The sequence below is a fragment of the Spodoptera frugiperda genome, chromosome 13 (genome assembly GCF_023101765.2).
Source record: "Spodoptera frugiperda isolate SF20-4 chromosome 13, AGI-APGP_CSIRO_Sfru_2.0, whole genome shotgun sequence".
Classification (NCBI taxonomy): Eukaryota; Metazoa; Arthropoda; class Insecta; order Lepidoptera; family Noctuidae; genus Spodoptera; species Spodoptera frugiperda.
The window spans coordinates 1,903,510-1,926,848 of NC_064224.1; the positions used below are offsets into that span (position 1 = coordinate 1,903,510).

The following is a 23,339-nucleotide window of genomic DNA, read 5'->3' on the forward strand; positions in this document are numbered from 1 at the left end:
AAAAAAAAACATTTATTAAACTACTTATTTAAATCAGAGGACAAAAAAAGTTATGTAAAGTAATTATCAATTCATGAGGAAGCCTTGTAATTATTAAATTAACATTTTAATTCAATGCAAGTGTTTATAATACTTGTTGATTATTTATTTTTAATAGTACATATTTAGTGTTTATTAATCTACGTGTTTAATTATTATGTATCTTAGATAATTGTCATCCTGCTTTGCTATCTAGATGAGCGATCTAATCTTGTACGAAGATAAACTAGATTTTAGTTCATAAAGTTGATTAATTATGGACATTTTAATGAATTTATTTAAATCTTCCTAAATGTTACAGATGCGAAAGTTTGAGAGTTTGTGTGTTTGTGTGTACATATGTTTGTTACTTAATCTTAACTTAATCAGGAGTAAATTAAGGTATGAAATAACACGTAGGCCAACATTTTATCTGATAGGAACGCGAGGGAAGCCGCTGGCAGAAGCTGTATCTAATACAAAATGCATTGAATAATAGAGATTTTGACGTTTCCATAAAAGAATTGAATTTGACTAGTAGGAAACTAGGCTATTATAATGTTGCTTCTATCGTTTAGGTATAATATGTTTAAAATGAGCAAAACATACTTAAAATCAGTTATCACAAGGGGAAACATTTCTAAACATGGCGTGTAATTGGGAAAATTGATTGGTACATAGTAAATATTTACACGAAATTTTCAATTTAACTTCATGTTTTTGTGTTTTAATATTCTGTTATGATATGTGTCTACCTACATACCTAATTGACCTTTGTTTCTGAAGAAATATCAGGTTAGGCGTGGATTATACCATATCCAGTTCTATAGCCTAGGCAATGTATTTTTATATAGAGTAGGAGGCAAACGAAGCGGATCAACTTAAGTGTGGGAGAGCCATGCTTCGGCACGAATGGGTCGGCTCGACCGGAGTGATACTACGGCCTCACAGAAAACCGACGTGAAACGCTTGCGTTGTATTTCGTTGTGTAAATGAGGTTACCGGAGGCCCAATTACCCCCTTCCCAATCTTCCCAAACCCTGATTCTCCAACAACCCTTAAATTCTTAACCTCCAAAACGCCGGCAACGCACTTTTAACGCCTCTGGTGTTTCGAGTGTCCATGGGCGGCGGCGATTGCTTACCATCAGGTGATCCGGCTGATTATTTCCCGGCTTATTCCATAAAAAAGCTGATGGTGACAGCGACACCAGAGGAGCCACAGGTGCGTTGCCGACCTTTAATAAGGAATACGCTCTATACTTTAATTGTACTACTTTAATAGAGATTGGGCAGCAGCCGGGGCTCCTGCTAGAAAAGCAGGAGTAGGACCGGGGGTTTTTAGTCAGTAAGAGTCTGACACACTCTCTCGCCTCGCCCAAGGCGGGAGAAGCCATTGGATGATTTTCCCCCTTTAAAAAAAAGCGTGGCGAAATTATGGCAAGATATTATGTATTTGAGGCCCATAGTCCAGTTGTGGACTGTTGTGAGCTACTCATGCGTGTGTGTGTGATGTGAATTTTGATTTCAACTATTTTGCATAAAGGTTACTCTGTAGTTAAAAGGTTATATATAACGACAACACCTTTCCATTTTTGACATCATAGGACATAGACTGAATAAACTGGTTAATTAAAAGATGCTAATCAAAAAAACGTTTTGAAAAATAAATACGAAGTGTCGGTGTTCTGTGAGGCCGTGGTTTTTTTTTTGAGGAAGGGAAATCAGCCAATGACTTCTCCCGCCTTGGGCGAGACTAGAGGAAGTGTCAGACTCTTGCTGACTAAAAACCAACCTGTTATTACTCTTGCTTTTTGAGCCGGAGCCAAGGTAGTCCGCAGCTCCGGATCAGGCAACAGCCCTACTGGGCCCGTGAAGCCGTGGTGTCACTCCGTTCGAGCCGGCCCATTCGTGGCGAAGCATGGCTCTCCCACACTTAGCATGGCTCTCCAACATTCCGCATGGCTCTTCCACAATTTTTAGTATGTTATTTCAGTTTCCGCGATATGTAATGTATTCGAATACGTGTGTCATTATTTAGATCACAGACTATTTACTTTTTTTTTCGCATACATATGCAAGATGGCGTCATGAGCGCGAAAGAATTGTCGATGACCTTTTTTTTAAGATTTTTTTGTTCCGTTGCGTAATCAAATGTATTTATTATTTAGGATTGCTAATTAATTAATACGTAATTTTGTTTACACGTGGTTTTTTTTCTTAATGCAATCCGTTAGGTACGTTTGCTTACATTATAATATGTAGTTAGAATTAGTTTGTACGTTTGTACTTATAGTTTAAAAATGATCATTGAGTTTAAAAGCTCTAAATATATTTCCAAAATTGCGAAGAAATTTAAATGCTGATGATTTTTATGCCTTAGCAAATATTACTCACGGTTGGCGCGGTGGTTGGGCAACTGGATGCCGTGCAACGTGTAGCGGGTTCGATTCTCGCATAGAGCAACTCTTCATTACTATACGGTCGAGTCTATGAAAGAAGGGTTTTAATTACGCACTCAGGAGTCAGGACATATCTTTTAGCAACTATTTTATTGGGCAACAGACTTAAATCTACACTAGCGCCACTCAGAATAAGCATGATCGAAAACTTCATTCGACGCAAGCTCGAACAACCTTTTTTCGAACGATAAATATAACACGTTTACGACCAAAGCCAGATGCTGAAACTAGTATATTTAGTAGACAAAGAACTCGTACACAGAAGCTATTTACTATATTATGTTATTCTAGTTTTTGATTGCAACACCTAGTTGTGGCCGCGGGCGAACGGCGCGCATTTAAAGTAGATCTTATAGGGAAGTGTTGTTAGTAAAGTTTTACTAGATAATTCTATTAAGATGGACTCGTGGGTCGTGGACGCAAATTCAATTCCTAGTTGATATTGATGTACAGAGTTTGATTGTGTATGGATTTTGTTAAAAATCATCCAATGACTTCTCTCGCTAAGGCGAATCAAGAGGCAATGTCAGACTCTTACTGACTAAAAACCACCCTACCTACTCCTGCTTTTCGAGCCGGTAAACCCGCTAGGTAGTCCGCAGCTCTGGATCAGGCATCAGCACTACTGGGCCAATCTGTTGCGGTCTAATGGCTCTTCGAGGTGAGCGTGGAACGCGACGCGTCACACGCTCGGATTGTGTATAGATAGATGGTCTATCCTTTCCATGGGTGTCTCCAGAGCCGAATTACGGTCAAATGATTTAAAAAAATTGTAAAAGGCCGGCTAATAGCCATTGTCTCGTCAAATGTCAGTGGCGCTAGTAAGCAGTGGAGCACGTTTACCCATAAGCGGGCCTTGAAGTCACCTATGTTAGCCATACCATCCTCTTTAGGGAACACAGACTCTGACAAAGAATTCCACTCCTTAACTATTCCTCATGTGTATTTAACAGGGATCAGGTAGCAATGCTTTCTGATTATCCTAATTCTTCAACATGACTCATTTGTTTAAATCGTTACCCTGCTCTACTTGATCAGGTATTTTCCTGTTTGTCTGTACGTGCGTGTGTTTGTAAAGTACACATTTCACATGTACAACACATCGACTCGTACAATAGTTTGTTGCGCATACATCGATTCCAATCTGTGACAAATTGAATACTTAGTAATAGATTGCTCAAAAATCGCGCGAATCATACGATCAATGGCAAATCATGCCATCAATGTAGAGTCGCAGGATGGAATAGAATTTCGGCCACGGCCACCTTTCGCGTCCGGCCCTGGTTCAGGCCATGGTACGGAGCGAGGGGAACTGGGATGCCGTCTTCTCCTTGTGCGAAGCAGTTACGCTAGCTAAGGCGTGGTGCGTGAGGCAACGGAACCTACTTACGTCTTAGCCGTCGGAGTATCCGGGATCGCAAGATGATCTCCGGCCACTGAAAGCACGGGTAGTTCAACGCTCGGCCACAATCAGATCCTACCATGTGGTGCTCATTGAGCCATTAGACTACCACAGATGGGCCCAGTAAGGCTGATGCCCAATGACTCATCGGGTTGTCAGGGCTCCGGCTCGAAGAGCAGGAGCGAGTACTCACCCCTAAAAAAAAGTACAGAATAGATGAGTCTACGTTAAATCTCAGGAACCAGCTCGCGGACTAGCTTTAAAAAAAAACATTTTTGATGGAAAAAATATTTTGAATGAAGGCCTATCGGCATCTACACGGGTGATAAGAAAAAAAAAACCATAACATAAAAAAAGTTTTCAATATTTTTTTGTATCACGTTTTGCATTATCTTTACATATTTTTTCATGTAACCTAATGTAATGTTTGAACTATTAGATAATTTCAATACTGGTTGGTTATTGATGACCTCATTCTTCCGGATATTTTTTTAATCTATTCTATTCTAATTTATTATCTAGCTGTCCTAGTGTACCTCTAGTGTTACCTTACCATGCACACATAATTCATTTCTTAAATATAAGAAACATAAAAAACTGACTGCCTCGTTGGTTGAGTGGTCGCAAGTACGACTGCCGGACAAAGGGTCTTGGGTTCGATTCCCGGGTCAGGCAAAAGTATTACTGGGATTTTATCGGCTTTTCGAAATTTTCTCAGTAGCAGCACGGAGTCTGGAATTGTGCTCAGTATATGGCAATAGGCTCACCCCCTATTACATGGGACTCATAACACAAACGGTGAAAAGTGGGTGTACATTGTACTGTGGCATTACGTGCCAAAACGTGCACCTCTGCCTACCCCTTTAAGGGGTTTGTACTTTAGTACGACGATATAAAAAATATAAATAAAAAATAGAAAAATTAATAAAAAAAAACTAATTTAACCCGTCGAAAAAATTGTTCTCATCAAGGTGAAATTAAATACAATTCTTTAATTTTTAATTTTTAAATATTCTAGTCTTAATTTTTATTTTTATTTAGTCTATGTATGTAAGTTCATAACACGTTATTCAAATAAATAAAATTCTTAAGTTATAAATTATGACTTACAAGCTGTTTTATACGCGTCTAATTATTTTTCTTTGAGCTTCTTCCAAAATTTTCCGGCGTATTTTCCAATATATATTTAATGAGGTCCTTCAATTTTTTGTCAATCGGTTCGATTTTAGAATCCTCATAATAGGATTTGAAATTACGTTCTATTTAAGGAAGACGCAAATAATATTCATAAAGAGCAAAACAAAGATCGTAAAAAAGAAGTTGATCTAACGGGAAAAAATCGAAGCATAAAGCTGGGTACACACTTAGCCATGTAGCACGTATCGTATCAGATACAGTATCAACCTTTGGACTGCACGGTTGGCGTGGTGGCTGGGCAACTGGCTGCCGTGCAACGTGTAGCGGGTTCGATTCCCGCACGGAGCAACTCTTTGTGTGATTCACAAGTTGTTGTTTCGGGTCTGGGTATCATGTGCATGTGAACTTGTATGTTTGTAAACGCACCCACGACACAGGAGAACATCCTAATGTGGGGCAACGTTTTAACTTAAAAAAAAATAAGAAAAAAAACCTGCAAGTGGGTACGGCTGGTCCATGGTCCACAGCGTATCTAGCTACGAGTCGCCTTTTTGTTCGCAGTGATTTGGCCTCGCTGCGCTCCTTCTGCGAACGGCTCGCAGCTCGTGCCTACGTACTGTAAAACGGGGTGAATAGGGATCGAGAGGTGAATAGGGACAGAAGAAGGGTGAATAGATACTATGAAGAATTTCCCTTTTTTATGTAATCGAGCAGACGTATCACCTGATAGTAAGCAATCGCCGCCGCCCATGGACACTAGAAACACCAGAAGCGTTACAAGTGCGTTGCCGGCTTTTTGGGAGTTAGAAATTTAAGGGTTGTTGGGGAATCGGGGATTGGGAAAAGGGAAAATTGAGCCTCCGGTAACCTCACTCACACAACGAAACACAACGCAAGCGTTGTTTCACGTCGGTTTTCTGTGAGGCCGTGGTATCACTCCGGTCGAGTCCCTCTACCTATTCACCTTTCTTCTGTCATCCAGCCCTTTTTATTTCTCGATCCCTATTCACCCCGTTTTACCGTTACTCACTGGATACTGTATCTGATACGTTACCTGTTACACGCCTAAATGAGTACCCAGCTTAAGAAAGAGACCAGACAGACCGCTTTATCTGCGAGCATGTGACGTCACGAGCTGACAGGATAATTGGAGTGTCATCAATCGTATGCAGTTGGTAGTCGGTGACGTGTTTCGATATTAGCTGTATGCGATAGTGACGCAGTTTGCGGTGGATTTCCTGCTTCTCATCGACTGCATTTTTTGACTGAATTGCATTCATTGGGGATTTGGAATTTACATAAATTAATAGTGTTTATGTTTTTTTGCTGCTAAAGCTTTAAACAGAGTGTGGAAGGAGGGTAGGGAGGCCTTTGCCCTGCAGTGGGACGATGTGGGCAGTGAGCTGAATTCTATTTATATCTATCTAGCTATGTTTTGTCTTGCAGTGGAACGATCATGGCTGAAATCTATCTATATCTATGTTTCTTTATCCTCCGAAGGAGTTAGCAGATGTTATGCATAATATCGTCGGCTTATTGCAAGAAAACATTAACTGCAAAATACTAATCACTCTATATTATGCAAAAACTCACTTATTCCTATCTGGTATTTTTTTCGTGTTATGGCTTTGTCAGTAAATCCTTAATCGCAATTTTGGAAACTAAGCATTGACAAAAATCACTAATCTACACAAGTTATTTCTTTTGTATAAAACAACGAAAAAAACTAGCAAACCAGACGAACTCTGTCTCACCATCAATGTATTTTTTTCCTGATTTTCTTTGCTATACACCTTACGGAGCCCGAGACCTAACCAACGAATGCAAAACCGTGGAAATCTGTTCGTGCGTTCTGGAGTTATAGCGTCAGGAAGGAAAACCCGACTTATTTTTATATTGTAGACGAACTTACATATTATACAGAAATCATTTTTACCACGTAGGTTATTAACTTTATCTATATCTTTATAAATAGTATAGAATTAGGTTTGATAGAGTTCATTATTTGCGTTTAATTACTTTGTGGTACGAATCCGGCCGGCCTCTTCTAGTTATTTAAGAGATGAACGTGAAAAGAGTTACATTTTAACCTATTTGCAAAATAAATAAATAAAGCGCCTAGCTTCACTGACAGACAGACTGACGGACAAATCAATTTGACGTTTCAAAAGTGCCTTATTTAGGATTAATTGAAATAAATGCTTTGACTTTGACTTTGAATATCATTTACCATTTAATCATAATTATTTCTTTGGGCAGATTTTTCTAACGCCAGATAATTTTATCGGAGGAACAATTTTGAATTTTTGCCAGTCTTTCCATAGAAAAACTGTTCGACAGCAATTTTATGTATAAACAAAATTTAACCGTTGATATAAAAATCGGTCCTTATTTAAATATTATAGTAGAAGGTAAGTCCATTACCATACATAGGCAGGCATAATAGATCATGAATCTTAAAATATTTATGAGAACTTTTTTTATGCAGCTGAAAGGTTTTATAATAAAAAGGTAAAAGGTGTTTATTTGTTTATAAAAGAACTCGTGGACCTTTTATTGTATAGTCGTCTGTGCGACTGGAAAAGGTTGGGGGGGGGTACATTGTGCAGTGCCATTAAGTGCCGTAACGTGCAACTGCACGTTTCGTAAATAAATAAGAATAAAAAATATTTGGTAGATTACAGAGGTATTTACATTGCTAATTATAATTCTTTGATTGTTAGCTTCTCTTTTCCGAGGGAAAATATTCTGTACAAAATCTACTATTATTTTTGTCAGCGGGATGTCATTTGTACATATGTGAAATAACAAATTGTTATCTTGTATAATTTTAAGCCAAAAATTATAATTATTTTTTTTTTTTTTTTTATGGACTAGTAGGCAAACGAGCAAACGAGTCATTTGATGGTAAGCGATCAGCGCCGATACTTATCATATTGTAACATGAAACAAGTCTTACTCCCGTACACAGTCATTTAATGATTACTTAACCCAGTTCTTGGTAATTGTTTTCGGAACAAAATCGTTACTAAGGAATAGTTTAAGTATGTAATCATTAAATTTCTCTGAGTGCGGCAGCAATCTTTTTGTTTTGTTGAAATTTACGTTAATATACGTAAATTTACGGTAATAGATTTTGTGTTTGATCTCAATGCACTTGAACGCTTTTCAAACTTCACGCCTCACATTCAACAGTCGGCTTTGCAACCACTTGCGACATTGCGGGTAATGCAGATTATTATGTTCTAAGTACTAACATTTTTGCAGTTTTATGAGATTGTATTTTTTTAGGAAGAATAATCACGATATTCAGCCAATTCTCGATTTCAAAATATATGTCTAGCGGGAAATTAATGTTAATAGATTTAAGTGATGAATGAATAATAAATTTTTGATTAGATGATCTTTTATACATTATTTTTTTTCTTTTCGAAAATAGTTGTTCTTATTTCCGAATTTATTCAGTTCTACGTACCATTATGTATCTAAAAGTAGATTTAACAAAAACATCACTCCACAACCTTATTAATCCTCCAAAAATAGCAATAATTAATTTTATTTTTTATCAATCAACTTACTCTTTAACGTCCCTACAGAAGGGGCCGGCACGTGCGGCTCTAGGACGACTCGCAACCCAAGCGGAGAACACAAGGACTATATAAATTCGTAGAGGCTGAGTGCGCCGGCAGTCCGCGCACTAACCGTACCATGTGCATAGACTTGCAATTTAAAAAAAAATAAAAAAAAAGTACGTTGACAGTTTCATTCGCGCGGGAAATTTGACGTGTAGTGTGCGTTCGATTTTCAAAAATTTGTACAGACTGTGTTTGTGTGACATTTGTTTTTTTTATTATTATTTTATTTCGGTGTGTGTGACTTTTTGGCTGAATGTGAGTATTTTTTTTTGCATGATATAAATTAAAAATATTTTTATAGCGTAAAATAATTTAAGAAATATAAATTAGCAAAGTAATTTTAAAAATATGATATTAAGTAAAATGCAATTGATAATAAATTTTGAATTCTAAATATCACGAAGTAATAATATAATTTATTTATTTTAGTTATGAAATTATATAAACGATACATTTTTAAACAAACCAGAAAAATTAAAATAATGAATTCATATAAAATGTCATAATATGCAAAAACGACTACCTAAAAATAACGAATTATCAATCAGAAATATAATATGTATGACAAGAAATGAATTTTAATTGCAATTTAATAAATGAAATGATCTCAGCTCTCTTTGTTATGTATTGTATATTTCCGTGTAGCCATTTCAAGTACGTATGACAGTGCAATAAAATATGTAAAAAATATATTTAAAACCTTACCTTAATCGAAATTTTTATATGACTGCGGCTGAAAGTAACCAAAAAATCACTAAAACTATTTCTACAAGATACAATAAATTCACTTTTAAATAAATTATTCACTTTAAAATATTAGCTTTGTTATTTTAAATATTTTATTGTTTATATTTGACTGTGAAAAATAAAAATAAAAGTTGAAGTAACTAAGTACGAGTAAGTTTATTTTTAGGCGCTGTAAAAGTTTATTTTTGACCGTGAAAACTACTAAATACCTAAATATAATTTTGACATTTCAATAAAAAGTATTTAATTTGACTATTCGCAGACGCTTTTGTGAAACATATTTTTTAATTATCTATATTACACAAGGTATTGTTAATTGCCAATCAACGCAGCGTGAGTTATTATTATGACAAAGATAAATAAACTGTATGAGCTCCAATATATATTTTTTATTGCATTTTATAGTGGTCTTGTACTTAATAATGCACTCGTAAACTATACAATAACTTGAGTTATAAAAAGTAAGTTAATACAACTAATAAATTATTGACTACAGATTATGTTGTTGCGGAAATAAAAATAAATATTACCTACTGGTAACTTTAGTCTTAGTTTATGCGTATACACATTTTCCGTGAAAGTAGAGAGTTCAAAATAAAGTTACGGTAATAAGTTTACTATGATTATTTTTCAAGTCAAGTACCTACCTTCAAGTCAAGTAGTACTTATTGAATTATAAAAAATATACGAAAACTAATTTAAGTCGGGTAATATACATAAAACCTTCTCATGAGTCCGAAAAATGCTATGCCGAAAACTGCATCAAAATCGCTTCAGCCAAACGCGAGATAATCGTGCACAAGCATACATACATACCTACAAGTCAAACTGAAATCTTCCTTTTTTGAAGTCGGTTGAATAAATGTTATTCCAGACCATAATTTATCCTTCGGAGCTGCGGACAACGTAAAAGGTTGACGTGATTGAGTAACAAACATATTTATTTATTTAACAATACACACACAAACTCTCAAACTTTCGTATCTAGACTCTATACTATAATATTATAAAGCTGAAGAGTTTGTTTGTTTGATTGTTTGTTTGTTTGTTTGTTTGAACGCGCTAATCTCAGGAACTGCTGGTCCGATTTGAATAATTATTTTTGTGTTGAATAGTGCATTTATCGAGGAAGGTTATAGGCTATAAAACATCACGCTATGATCAATAGGAGCCAAGCAGAGCGGGTGAAACCGCGCGGAAGTAGCTAGTTTATAATATTAGTAAGATTTAAATAAATTTATTCAAATGTTTATAATTAATTAACTTAATTAAATAAAATCTAGATTATCTACATGCAATACTACACAAGATTACACAAACACACAAAATCACTTTCGCAATTATAATATTAGTAAGATGGAAATTGAGCAGAGGATGTATTGTAGATACTATTTTCTTAAATAACAACCACTATCACTGTACAATGTACACTCACTTTTCACCATTTGTGTTATAAGTCCCATGTAATAGGCTCACCTATTGCAATATACTGGGCACAATTCCAAACTCCTAGAAATTTTCGAAAAACCGACCCGCTTTACTTTGCCTAACCCGGGAATCGAACCCAAGACCCCTTGTCCGGCAGTCGCACTTGCGACCACTCGACTAACGAGGCAGTCAAATTTCTTAAAAAGTTAAATAAAAAAAACAGTTCTGTTAAGTTTAAAAATACTTCGCGTAGGCTGTAACCTTTGTAATTAAATACTTTAAAAGGAAAAGTAAATCAAGTAGAGTCTATTTTAGTCCAAGTTTACTTAATTGTTGTGTTTAAAAATAAACTGTAATAATTAAAGTGAGAGGGAAGTCAGTAACTTGATCTAGACTTTTTATGTACCAAGGACTATTTATAAATAGTAATTAAAAACGTTGTTTTAATTAAAAACGTAAAGTTTACTTTAGAGCTGATTTTTTCAACGCCAGATAATTTTATCGGAGGAATAATTTGGAAACACGGGAATAAAAATGAGTGCCATTAATGTGCCAATTTAATTTAGTCCTACTTAATAATGTACTCAAGATGTCTCAACTCAAGCCCAACGATACAGGATTATCCTAGTTTGGGGGATACCGATACACTTGCCTAGCTTCACTGACAGACAGACTGACGGACAATTCAATTAGACGTTTCAAAAGTGCCTTATTTAGGACTAAATGAAATAAATGCTTTGACTTTGACTTGATGATAACATTATAATTAAACAATTTGTGATATAGTATTAAGAACATGTTTGTGAAGTTTATTAATAAAATTCTTATTCTAACAAAAAATCGCAGTTTACTTACGTAAATTAATGGAGTAAAGCTCTGTTATTAGGCTGCGTACGCTGCTCATGATGAAGAGTCCCTCTGTGACTCGAAATTAGTAGGGCTTTTCTCCATTAATTTACGTGTGTAAACCGTGATTTTTATTTAATTTAGTATGTCTCATGATAGTTATTATAAAAATGTGCCATTTATTTAAACTTAAAAAAAATACGTAAATATATATTATCATAGAGCATCAAAATATACAAGTTTTATATACTATATCTTTACTATTGTACCTATAAAACTGAAGAGTTTGTTTGAACGCGTTAATCTCCAGAATCACTGGTTCGAATTTAATAATTATTTTTGCGCTGAATAGCGCATTTACCTAAGAAGACTATATGCTATAAAACATCACGCTACAATCAATAAGAGCCGAGCAGAGTGGCTTTAACCGCGGAATTACCCAATAATAGCATATCGAACAAGGAAGAATGATTTCGAATATTTTTTTATTAAAAGTACTTTCAGTTCTCAATGCAACTGCGTTGGGGTTTTCCAACAAATAGTATATAAAGCAAGTCATTGAGCTACAGAGGCTATATACATGTACAATGTACAATACATGAGTCATTTACTAAGAATACGAGTAAATAAATATTTTAAGGAAATAGGTAATTAAACGGTTCAATGCGAGCTAAATTAAATAGTGTAAAAAGTTTTCTGTTTTTTTTTTCTCGAGTGCAACTGTTGAGATTCGATTTCCGGTTTGAGTAAAGAAAGGGATAGGTATGCTTCATAATTATCATCACGCGTTTTATCTCCGATATAGACAGAAGTGCATATTACCTATCGTAATGTACAATGTACGCCCACTTTTCACCATTTGTGTTATAAGTCCCATGTAATAGCGGTTTATTCAAATCACTCTACTAGTTTCAACTAAATAAGAAGTATCCTATCACCCATGTCAGCCCTATCTGCATACCAAATTTCATCAAAAATTGTTCAGTAGTTTTAGTGTGATTGACGGACATATATCCAAACAAACAAACTTTCACATTTATAATATAAGCGTGAACTGTGTCATTTACGTTATAATAAGTAAATACACAGCTAGTTAACCGGTTCACAGATTATAGTTGAGTAAATCAAACACAATAAATAATAGTACAGTACCTACAAGTTGTGATGACGTTGATCTAAGTCAAATATTATTTTGCTAGTTCAAAATTCCATGTAAAAATTTGTCACCATAATATTTTAAGTATATAGTCTGTACTTCCCCTTATCGGGTAGGAAAAAGTTTCGTAATTCGTAATTTCATCACAATATTATATTAATATTTATACTATGATTTTTTATTTGTACTTGGTGATTTCTTTTTACGTGTTGTTTTATTATGCGGATAGATATTTGAAAAATAAGTAGATAAATAATAATATTATGTTTAATATTTTATTATAATATATCAGAATAAAAAAAAAACTTAAAAAAAAAGTTTTAGCAACATTTTACGGTATATCATATTAGTTACAGAAAATAAAAAAACTTATATATGTGATGTTTGTAGTTAAACGAGTAATAACAAACATCACATATATAATTGGGGACTTTTCAATATAATAAAATATTCAAAAATAATCACGCATTCATAGATTTGATGCTCTACTTAATTTTCTAGCTAAGCTTCTAGAAATAAGTCGACTAATTCACATACAAATCTGAAGACGTCATAACGCACTATTTCATACAAAATTTATAGAAAATATCATTCTTGACGTTGCGAAAAAAGTATGTATTGAATTTTATTATTAGGAAACTAGGCCCATTATGATATGCTTGACTTCAGAATCAAATCCGGGACTGCTAAACAAGCAAATAGTCACTCTTGACCTATAAGTAAGGCAATATAAAGTTTGTTTACACCGAGTCGCGTGGCGGTCTCATACGCGTCAACCAACGGCTCGAAGGTTAAGCTACACTCTCTGCAGACGGTAAATGGATGGGTGACCACGACACGGTCATTTCACGTGGAAAAAAACAAGCGAATTTTTTTGTTTACAGTCTAGAGGTTACATTGTTTTTTTTTTTTAAGTCTGCCCTGGTTTCTTGTTAGGCGCCTGTAGGTAGGTAGCCCGATTTTTGCGAATGACTGGAGTTTTATACATACATACTTCACGCCTGTCTTTTCTTTTATTTAAGTTATATGACTCGTTTATGAAGTGGCTGGTAATAGACGAGTGTGTCATATTAGCAGATTCACTTGGTAAAACATAGTTAAGCTCGTAAAATTAGGACATAAAATTATAAACTGTTATTGTTTTATTTGTTTTATTTTAATTGTTGTTTTATAAAATTATAAAATGGAGTCCCATTTACTATAGTGAATTTACATTAAACATATTAAATTGACTATGCTATGGGTACTTAAATTACCCATAAATTATAAACCTCATATATTATAGGTAATACGCAACATAGGCCCTTAACATATTTAACACATTGAACGCCATGGTGGTCACCGGTGACCGACGTTAGCGGACGATTTGCCTTCAACAGTTTTGTATTGGCAGTCAAAAACTTAAATATCTGTCCTTTCAGACAATCTAACCGAAAATCTCCAACACACATGACGACAAAATTGCATGCTAGTTACAAATGTGCATTGAATTAATTTATGTTTATACCTCGACGCATACAATTGATAAATGACAGGGGAGCGGCCCCGGACTAGCAGCGGATCTGGCCACTTAACAAAACGCTGCGTAAAAGCGACGTGTGTGTGGGATGGCCTTTATAATCCTTTGGTAGCTTTTTCCGCAATTTGATGTTCGTACTGCCTCGTTGATTGAGTGGTCGCAATGTGTGACAAGGGGATTGAATTTCGGGATAGGTGAAGTATTGTTGAAATTATCTTTGATTTTCAAAAATTTGTCAGTCAGTCAGTAATACGGATGCTGAATTTGTCTAGTAGTCAGAAAATGTCTCGGTTTTGACTGAAGTATTAACGAATATAGGGCAAAATACACTTAATGGATTTTCTGGTTTCGTTGTCTTTAAGTCTAATTAAGTTCATCCCCTATCTAAGGGATGACAGGACTATGTCAGATGATGGGATAGTGACTGAAAAAAACTGGATCTTCCTTCACTTAAAATGTAGTTATTCTTCTGATAAATTAAAAAGTCCGATGCATTTAGGTACCGTAACAAAACTTCAATAAATACCGTGTCGTGATCATCAAGACAAAGCTACAAGTCTGCTGACTCCCACAAAACGTTGCCTTGAAGTTGGACCAGCTCGGAAGTGAGCAGTGCAAGGTTCTTGACAATTACTAAGTCATTTGGGTCAACACTAGCCGTTGCAAGATAAACTCTCGATTTTATATAGTTAAACATTTAACTGGTTTTGTGTACAAGCACTTTAAAAATATTGTATGTCGTGTAGTTTTGGTTGTGAACAACATAAAAATAAGTTCTTAACGTCACATTTTGCTATGAGTCGCATGTCAAAGAGGATGAGAATAGTACCATATAAAATCGTTTCTTTAAGGTGTTCTCCTTCACCGCTTGTCAGTATTGTCTTAATACTCTTAGGAAGTACAAATAACTCGAAAAATAAACATTGGTACTTTGCCAGGACATGCCTTTAAAGAGATGTTGGTAGTTTTTAAATCTCGATTCGGAACTGCGGTCTACCTAGCGGGTTTACCGGGGGCTCTAGGTCGAAAAGCAGGGGAAAAAAAGGGGTGGTTTTAGTCAGTAAGAATCTGACTCTCCCTAAGGCGGGAAAAGTCATTGGATTATCATCCCCCTTTAAAAAACGGCAGATACTTTACCTACTGAGAGATTTTTAATAAACTCAAAAATCGCCAATAATCCCCGACCCGGTTATTTGGTACCGGTTTTCTGATATCTCGCTACTGTAGATTCAAAACACGATCTAAAAATAACCCCTAGCTCTCAGTAGGTTACTACTTAACTCTTGTCTGGAACAAGTTGGAACTTAAAACCTGTTCAATATTTCAAGTTCAGTATGTAAGTATGTAGGGTTCATTGTACTGATGTGTAGCTAAGGAAATGTCAAGGAATATATAAGGACTGCTAGTACCTTTGGCTATAATGGCATGTATGAAAAACTGCTCATGAGACTGGATTCGTTAATGATTTATTGTAGAGAAAAGTATTAAGCCTTAAATACTCAGAAACTGGGGTAACCGGAGGCTTAATTCGTCCCCTCTCTAAACCGCCAAACCCTAACCCCCAAAAGGGCCGAAGTATGGGAGAGCCTTGCTTAGGCCCGAATGGGCCGGCTCGACCGGAGTAATACTACGGCCTCACAGAAAACCGACGTGAAACAACGCTTGCGTCGTGTTTCATGATGTGAGTGATGTTACCGGAGGCCCAATTACCCAATCCCCAATCTTCCCAATCCCCGATTCTCTATAAACCCTTACATTTCTTACCCCCAAAAGGCCGGCAACGCACTTGTAACGCTTTTGGTGTTTCGGATGTCCATGAGTGGCGGCAATTGCTTACCATCAGGCGATCCAACTGTCATAAAGTCTTAAATTCTTAACAATACCGCTAGTAAGGGATAGGTGTGAACAGTTACATCACAAGTTCATAAACTCAGTTCAAAACATGACCTTGACTCGTGGGAACTAAACCAAACATACTTATAAATAAATAGATGACTCACACGTTACCGTTCGGTTATAATTACTTAATTTATGTAATACTTAATAATAGATAGTAATATTTTTATTTTTATAGTTTTAGTTATAATTGTGTCGGCGGAGTGTAGGTTTAGAGACATAAGCTTTGATTAATTATTTTGTTTTTGTTGTTTCGGATCTGGGTGTCATGTGTATGTGAAATTGTATGTTTGTAAACGCACCCACGGCACAGGAGAAAATCCTAGTGGGGTTTTAAAAGATTTTGTTAAGTGTACCTAATCTAAAACTATATAGCAAACCCATTTTATGAAGAGGTGGCCTCCAGAAGTTGCAGTGGCCTGGTACAGAATGTTGACGTAATCGAACTAAAAATAAAATTGAAATCTATGACTTTTTCCTTTTTTTTTAAGGGGGGAAAATCATCCAATGACTTTTCCCGCCCTGGGCGAGGCGAGAGGGAGTGTCAGACTCTTACTGACTAAAAACCACCCCGTTCCTACTCCTGCTTTTCGAACCGGAGCCCCGGTATACCTGCTAGGTTCAGGCATTAGCCCTACTGGGCCCCATCTGTGGTGGATGACTTTTTCCTAACAGTCACTTTTGCGAGCCGTGAAGAAAACTTGTATTAAGGGTACTGAACAAGAATCAGAATCATCACTTGCGACCACTCGACTAACGATATTCAATCAATTAAGTATTCTGTATTAATATATTATGCAATACAAAACATCTTCCGCATTACAAAAAGCAATACTTCCTTTTCGATAAGTCGGTAAAAACTGATATCAAAAGACATTAAACAAAATGACTAACTAGTACTCCTCAAACGAGTTTTTTTTATGAAGGTACAAAGATTTAATATACAACTTTTTTTTTGTAGATATAGAAGATAAATTAAATTTATATGTATATGGACAAAGACAGTTACATAATAGTACGTACTTTTTTTAATGCATATAAAAACGTGTTGAATATTAATTTGAAGGAAGCTTTTTAAAGAGATTATTTATTTATGTCTTTTTTTGCGTGAAGGAATTATAGGAAAAGGCTTAAAACCAGTACTGGACGTCTTCCGGATGATTATGATGATTTGTGTATGAAGTATCTTCTTCTATGTGACCCGTTTCCACTAATACTAAGTTATGTAGCAGTGCGAGGGAGATACGCAGCTCGAGTATGCGATGTATCGATAGCTGAGAAGCTATCACGCATCTTTCCACGTAAAAGACATAGCTTAGCTGAGTCTGTTGCCACCAGTGCTTAGCCATCTGTACCAATAAATATGATAGGTAGAAGCCAAACGCATCTACAGCAATATAGCATAGCACATCTCTGATATGATTTTATTGTAAACTCTGATAGAAAAACACCCTTACAAGGGAAGGGCGGTTTTGGGTCATGGGCTGTTAAAATATGCAGTAACATCACCCAACAATTGACAATAAACTCACTCTCTATTAAATAAGACTCAAAAAAAAGTAGCAGCAAAGTCAAAGTCAAATCATTTATTCCAATTAAACCATATACTGAAGTAGAAAGTACCTAACTTTTGAAACGTCAACAAAGAATGAAATAAACAATAGTCTGTCACTCAGTCCATCAGTGAAACTGAAAATATAACTAAATGCAAAATACCAAAAAAACATTATTCTATATCTTTATAAGCAAAAAAATGTACTAAAACACTACTGACCCCCTTGTCCTAAGCAGCGTGAAGCCACTGACAATGGAGTGAACAATTAAACAAGTATATAAGTAAGTAATTAATATAAACCTTGACACTTCTTGGTACTACCAATGGCTTCTCATGACTACATCTACAGAACAGGGATGGTGAACCATTGGTACGCGTGCCTTTGGTCATACAGTACAATATTTTAGGCACGTTTTTGTTCACAAAATTTAATCTGTCCTATAACGTAAATTAAACAACTATCGCGAGACATACTAAATTAACTAAAAAACACGGTTTACTCACGTAAATTAATGAAGAAAAACTCTACTAGTTTCGAGTCATAGAGGAACTCTTCATCATGTACAGCATGCGCAGATATGGCGACGTCGTGTTGTCTACTTATTTGATATGAATAACATTTCAAAAATTGACAACAATTTTTCTAATACAGCACGAGTTCTGTTTAACAAACTAAAAAAAAAATCATTACATACTAGTTTTATGGCACTACATGCACGTCAAAAAATATTACTTTAAAAAAATGCCCTGTCAATTGGTACGTAAAGGTTCTCTATCTCTGACATAGAGTAATAAACTTGTAGTGACCGTTGCAAATTGATTGGCCAAACTATGTTTACTTGTACCATTTGACTGAGGTCTGATTGCTAGGTCATTTAATGGTCACATTTTGATTTTAAATTAATTGTAAGGTTTTTAAATTGAGTGACAACTCTGGCATTGAATACCTTGTGCTGTCGATAGGCTGGGATTGTCAGTCAACTTTTACCATGGATGTTTTAAGAATATATTAATCTTTTAATTTAAGATTTAGATCGATCCTTGACATTAATTGTATAGAATTTCTGTTTAATACCGAGTACTATCCAAAGATTCTTGATTAGGTTGCTATTCCTCCAGAGATGTACTATGTAGTTATGCTTTTTTTTTGAGGGGGAAAATCATCCAATGACTTCTCCCGCCTTGGGCAAGGCGAGAGGGAGTGTCAGACTCTGACTGACTAAAAACCACCCCGTTCCTTCTCCTGCTTTTCGACCCGGAGCCCCGGTAAACCCGCTAGGTAGTCCGCAGCTCCGGATCAGATGTAGTTATGCTACGAAAGTGTATTAGCTAAACTGTAAAACTATTTCAATGGGCGGAGGCGATTGCTTACCATCAGGTGATCCGTTGCCTCGTTTACCGGCTTATACCATAAAAACAGATCAAAATATTTATCTCCAGTACACATTACATGAATGTACGGCATTGCAAGTATGTGTCCAGTCATACTCAGTACATATTTGTCTAGTGCATAACCGACATATTGATTTATATGTTCATAGCTTGAACGCAGTCTTCCTTACTTGGTGGTGGCATTTCCGTTAGAAGATTATAAGTGTTAATACAATATTTAGATTCATTACATAATTATGTGTTAGAATACGAACATAAATCTTTTTTTTATGGTATAAGTCGGCAAACGAGCAGATCATGCAATCGCCGCCGCCCATGGACACTTGAAACACCAGAGGCGTTACAAGTGCGTTAGAAACTGCGGGGTTAGGGATTTAAGGGTTGTTGGGGAATCGGGGATTGGGATGATTGGGAAGGGGGATAATTGGGCCTCCGGTAACCTCATTCACATAAGCGTTGTTTCACGGCGGTTTTCTGTGAGGCCGTGGTATCACTCCGGTCGAGCCGGCCCATTCGTGCCGAAGCATGACTCTCCCACACATAATAACGCTACATACATAAACACATGATTGCAATATTCTGAGGTTAAAAATCCCCAATTAGTCTGCATTAAGGGCACCAGTTACCTTGCACACTTCCTTTCGAAGTTAACAATTATATTCAAGGCGCAATATTCTTTTATTTTTAATGTAAAACATTAAATAAAGCGATGTACCGAAGGCCGTATGTATTTGTACTATGTAGTACATAGTGGTTAGATTGTATCATACACTTTTATGTATAACAATGCATATTTATTATAGTTATTTATTTTATTGAAGTATATAAGATATTCTATAATTATGTATCTGCTACGGCTTTAATGGCAGGTAGTGTTTTGTTTGAAGATTACAATAGTGAAGAAATTTCGTACCCTGGACCAGTTAATTCAATTTGAGAACGTAAAGTACCGTAAAACGGGGTGAATGGAATTCGAGGGACGGTGAATAAATGTTGGGAAAATGTCCTTACATCTATTCACCCCGTTCCTGTGTCTATTCACCCGTTGAATTCTATTACCCCGTAGTTAAATAAACATTGACTCTACTCTGCATAAAGTGCTTTACAAATACGCACGATTATTATATATTATACGACACGACACGAGAACGATTGATAGCAATTGTTTTCATTGATGAAGCGACAGAAGACGGTGAAAGGGGCAGGCTCTTTCATAACAAACTCAGATGTTGTTGAAAAAGATGTGATAGATGTTTGGATGAATAAATTACCCCTAATTACCTTTAACAATTCCTTACGCCTTAGTCGAGGCGGGAGAAGACATTTGATTCATTGTCTAAAAGAAGTAGTAGATAAGCTGTTGATAAAGTTGTTTTACTATGATTTCTTGTCATGTATTGTCGTATTGTATGATTTATTTTATTGCAGTTAATTAACCTTATATGGCCGTGCTCGGTTGATATTAATGAAGCAATGGAAGTATTTAGTTCTCTATGTTTTAATTAGTAAGATTCATATCTTAATCACAATCACTGTCCAATCTAACTGTTGTTTATGTGACGACAAATACATATTATGTACTATAAGAAATAATAATGTTATTTTTACTGCCGTATTCAGATACATTTAATGATTACTTAAACTATTCCTTGGTAATGATAAACTAAAACCAAAACGAACCAAAAAAAAAACAGTTACTAAATATTGGGTTAAGTAACCATTAAATTAATTTTATAAGTATGGTAGTTATCGATCTGGAGCGGGGTTACTGGAACTCCATCTCAAAGAGCAGGAGTAGGAACGGGATGGTTTTTAGTCAGTAAGAGTCTGACACTTCCTTTCGCGTCACCCCTGGTGGGAGAAGATATTGGATGATTCTCCACATTTTTTCGATCCATCGGATCAAATGACTCTCTTATTATCATTATTGTAATGTATTAGCACATTTTTAGCTGTTATATAAAAAAAGATAATTAATTCTTAAACACTATAAAATGTTGTCTGTCATTTCGTCATTATAAATGATTTTAGCCTTTAGCTTTAATCCTAGCCTAGGTAGTTAGAGTTAGCTTAAATTATTGAACAAAACGGCTACGCCTGCGCTAGTCTAGTCTAGTGCATGCAGTTTCGAAATGATAATAACACAGTGTCTACGACCAGATATTTTGCAATCACCATTAAAATTCTTATAATCACTGTTCCAATCAATATTTTAATGTTTATTTTACGATTTTAATTTATAATGTATTTAGGTAATTGCAGTTAGTGCCTAGATTTAGTAATATTTTGGTTGTTAGGCGATGCTTGACTGCATCTAATTGTAACTGCTTTGGTATTGCAAGAGTCTATTTGCGATGCTGATAGTTTACCAACAGGTGATCCGTCTGCTCATTAACCTGCCTCTATACTATAAAAAGGTCCAAAACTACACGTAATTTTAAATTTACCTGTAAAATATAGTATATTTAATGGAAATAATTTGTACGTTTTCTTCTGGCATAAAGGCGAATGCCACGATACGAAATTAAACCAATTTGGTGCATCCGTTCTGTAGAATAGCGCGCATAAACAATTTAGTAATGATTTTTTTATAGGTACCAACAGAATTTAACATCATTAGAAACATACAGATTAACAACAAATGCAATACATAAATCTATAGTAACTACTTTAAGTCATTAAATAATAGCAACAGTAGCTTCCTCGATTCAATAAAACGTTAAATAATTGAGACGAACAGACAGACAGACTAACTAACTAACTGACATTTCCGCACATAATGACACAGGGCCGCATTCAGAACCTTGAACGCTCAATAACTATTATTACTATTATCTATTAATAATAATAATGAGTCGTTTTTAAATTAATAGTAGTTATTTACTACGGTAAGGTTAACTCATATCATATTTGCCATTTGTTAAGTAGTGTTTGAAAGATTTGCAATTAATGTTTTTATCAAGATTAAAAGATTACATACTGAAATACTAAAGATTAAGATTGAAATGTCAGATCTAATAAGATTTGGTTAAACGTTAATGTAAAAGATAAAACAGGTGTCCTAAATAAAATATACTTGAATAATTTGGCCATACTAATTGCAGAGATGCTAATAATTTAGAACGCCTTGTACCGATCGGTAAAGTATAAGCAAAGAGAGTCTCGGCTAGAGTCCTATATAGAGTGATCTGGTCAAATATGTAAATAGTTGGAGATACCCATGAATGTTGTAATTCATCAAGCAACTAAACGAAATAAGTGGCGACGTCTAGTGAATAAATCAAAGAAAGAAAGAAATCATTTATTTGCTATTAATGTCGGTATACATAAGTTGGAATGGTAGTAGAAAGTAGTTGACCTATCTAGCTGTAAAAGGTGCGGCTAATGCCATATGAGTTGAGTCTCTCTGTAGGGATGGACATTAGAAAAAATATCGCTATCGATAAGCATACATTAACTTTAATTTTTTTATTAAATGTGTGTGTTACATGCAGTGTAACTACGTGTATATACTTGAAATAAATATTTTATGAAGACCCTGAGATGTTTAAGGGTTTCAGTTTACAGAACCGTGAAGTAAGTATATATTAGTTTATATATGTTACTAAAGCAACCACGATCTTTCAGATTAATACCACCACGCATTATCAAAGGCGCCGGAAATGTCTAAACATATTTGTGCTCAGATAAAGTCACTGTGGTTCGGGCAGAGAGAGCCGTATCTATAGTAGATTTACCCACAAATTAAAGGTTTTTTAAGAGTGATAATTGAACGACGTAAAAAAACATCGACTGCCTATCCATCGTAGCAGTTAAACACGACTATGGCTTTACGTTATACGCATAACAACTTTATTTTTCATTTCATTAGATTTTAATTAAAGACTAGAAATTCCGGTTGGTTTTAATTTAATTAACTAACTTCCGAATGATTTAACATAATACGAATGTGATACAGTTAAAATACTAGGCATAATTTTTAAATCGCAGCAACTTTCAAGATGATACGAAATTACTGAATCTCAGCCGAACGGCGCATAGGGTATAATACATTTTACCTTTAAGCGATTAATATTATATTTGGATTTAAATTTATGTGACATAAAAAAGTATGATAGAAATTATGTCATAGAAATGAACACGATAC

General features: G+C 35.3%; 1 protein-coding gene across 1 annotated transcript in view; it reads left to right on the forward strand.

Moving 5' to 3' along the window:
- The first annotated feature begins 8,689 nt into the window (after positions 1–8,689).
- Positions 8,690–23,339, forward strand: part of LOC118270248 (zwittermicin A synthase ZmaJ) — a 42,567-nt gene continuing 27,917 nt past the window's right edge. Inside the window, exon 1 of the mRNA XM_050697985.1 lies at positions 8,690–8,908. The gene's annotated coding sequence lies outside the window, so the exon portion shown is untranslated. The remainder of the gene's footprint in view (positions 8,909–23,339) is intronic.